Here is a 3,311-nt window from a genome sequence, read left to right on the forward strand (position 1 = left end):
AGGCTATCTCAGATTTTGTACAATGAGTTTATAGGTCTCTTAGAAAATAAGTTTTGACATGTTACAACAGTTACTTTATATGCTTTGACCTTTTGCTGAGTACTTGCAGAGGGTTTTCAGCCCTATCAAAAAATTGACTAAGCTTCTAAGATTTCCCAGAATATATTTTTAGCTTAGATGTTTACCTTACCCAAATATTTTAACTAGAGTAGATGTCTAGGTTTATTATTTGATACCTTGTAAACCTGAAAAGTCCATTTTGTTGCAAGTGAATGATGTGTTGGAGTTGCATGCAGAGTATTGCATTTAGGGGTCGTTTGAACAACCTTATGTAATGTTTGGATTAAGTAATGTCGAGATTATTTTTTTATCCATCATTTGGTTCAGTTTGGTGTATTAAGGGCAGTTCTAATTTGAGAAATGGTTATTCTCATCAGTTATACACCTTCTGTATTATCTGATGAAAAATTTTGGAAAATTACTGGTGCGCTATTATGCCACTAAGACGATTCACTGTAAATTTTTATTGTTACTAGAAGCCTAAGCAAATCTTTGTTGAGGACACATCACACTTCATCTAATTGATTTTCATAAAGACTTTGAAACATTTCTTTGAAACCATGACTCACTCTTTGTCTTATTTCTGAGCTAGATGGTACACTCTACAATCTGTAATTCCATGGGCTATATAGAATCCATCTTTGACTCGGCGGCCAAGCCCCCAATCTAAGTTTGTCGCAAGGATTGGAGTTTCTATAAGGAGGACACGCAAGATGACACAGCAGGGTGCCAAAATCCTCAATCAAATCAACATATCATGGTAGTGCACAAGATCATAGAGCAGGCCTCCTAACCATAGCACCAATTTGGGACGACATGAATCAAGGTACACCAGATCACAAAGCATGGTACCATAATACCGTGTCGGCAAATCACGCTTTCTAGCATAGAGTCCTTCAATTCGTACTCTCTTCGGATAACCATCTAACTCTGTTTAAGCCCATTTTTAAACCTTTTTTTAAACATGCATCTTTCAGAATTCATAATCTGAAAATGTGATTTCAAACATGTGTTCTATTCTGTTCTGAATTACTATGGCTTTAACTGAGTTGGTGTCGTCACACCAAGACTTGCAAGTCCTACTTCTGAGCCATATTGTACCATGCATGATTCTTTCATTAAAACATAATTCAGACCACCCAAGCATGCAAATAATATAAGAGATTTCATGTTCCAAAAACTATGCAAAAATTCTCATTCTTTCAATAAATATGTGGTGGTCATGTAATCTTTGACAAACCATGCAACTCTTCTCATTATATATTTATATTCAACATTGGTCAACATAAACATCCCTCTCTTTTGAAAATAAAACCATAATTCAATCATAGCATTAATCAAGACATTTCATATCATGCTTTGCAAGATGCATTCAAAACAATTCACAGCATATGAAAAGTACAGAAAAATTATAACAAGAGAGGGATTCTTTAGGATTCATGGTCTCAATTGTATATTCATCCTTAAACACATGCATACATATATATAGAGTTTCAAATCAATTTAGGGAAAGGCCTGATGACCAAAACAAAACTGATCAAGGCTTCTAAAACATGCTAGTAGTTGTAAATTCAAAACCCCTTTCTTAAAAATCATGATTTTGAGACCGTTAGCATGAATTAAAGATGGTTTCTTTGCCCATGAAATTTTAGAAAAACCCTACATACCTTAGTTTATGACTCTTGATGAACTCGTGCTGTAGAGATGCTATTCGAACAATTGATGGGTGCTTCTTGTAGCCCGCGCAATGGGGATTTCGAAACTCGAAGAATTACTGAAAACCCATGGTGAAATCTTAAGATATTTTGATCTTTGGGTTGAAACCCTAAGAAGAGTTCTTGGTGATTTTGAGAGAGAATGACCTTATTTTGGTATTTGGGGGATTTAATCCCGTGTTATGGCTGAATAGGGGGGGTGGAAAATACCACTTTTTCCCTTAAAAAGGAGAAAACAGAACCTAAAAATAGGGTGCGTGCGACAGTCCGTGCGTCGTACACTAATCGCGCGATGCTACTGTCTCAGTCACGAAAATGGCCATAACTTTTTGTTTGGGTATCAGATTTTAGCGAAATTGTTATCGTTGGAACGATAATTCGAAGAGTTTTCATTTGATATATAGTAGACCCTCTAATTCTTTATATACAAAGAGTTATGGTTGATTGAAGTTGACCCAAGTTTCGACACTCACTCAAACTCGAAAGATAAGAAAGCTTTCAACTCGTCCTTGAGTTAGGGGACCTCTATGATCTCAATTCATGCTCAAATAGGTTCCCACATTACATAATTGATTAACATGCCAAATTTGCATAGGATTTATGACTTTTGGATCATCTACGCATAGAAATGATGATTTTTCATTCTAGCATGAAATGTGGGGTGTTACAACAATTGGAGGAGATGGGCAATTTATGCCCTAATTGATGATTTTAATTGGGATTGGATGAATTGGGTTGAGGGAAAAAGATTCAATTTCCCCTCAAACACTTAAATTCACAACAGAATTGTGTTTTAGAGAGCCACCGCGACGTGGTGAGGGCTCCATCGCTATAGGCACTGCGATGCGGTCCTATCGTGATGAGCTGCTAGAATCAAAATCTAAACAAGACCCATTTCTCATCCAAAAAATCTAAAAGACATGCTCCTTACACCTCTGAACATAAATTGACTCAAAAATCTACATCTCGGGGTCAGGAAGACAAATTTACAAATCTTCGAAGTTAAGAGGCTTAAAATATGACTAAGACCACATTTGTTTGCACTTAATGGAGGTATGAATCTAAATGGTTCAGACTTCAAACCATTAAGTGCATTTGTTTTTTATTAAGGTTTTAACTCTTAATAGGTCTGAATAGGTCTTAATCATTCTGATCTAGAACCAAGTCTTAATAGGTCTGAAGGAATATCTTGGTGTTGGATAATATTTACCACTCTATTCATAATCAGCAGTCACCACCACTAACCACCTCTGCCACAGTCACTATTGTCAACCACCACCCACCATCACCAACCACCCCTACCATCATAACCACCATCGACAACAAATACCACTACCAACCACAATTGTCAACCGTTACCATATCTACTACCTCTTTTACTCTAATTATATTCACTGCCACTACTTCCGTCAATAGTACCACAATCACCAACCACTACCAGCCAATTCGTACTACTAACCAAATTATCTATCACAACTTGCACCACTACTAACTACCTGTCATGATCCGAACTAGGACCTGGCTGTGACGGACATC

This window comes from Capsicum annuum, chromosome 6, assembly GCF_002878395.1.
Source record: "Capsicum annuum cultivar UCD-10X-F1 chromosome 6, UCD10Xv1.1, whole genome shotgun sequence".
NCBI classification, from domain to species: domain Eukaryota; kingdom Viridiplantae; phylum Streptophyta; class Magnoliopsida; order Solanales; family Solanaceae; genus Capsicum; species Capsicum annuum.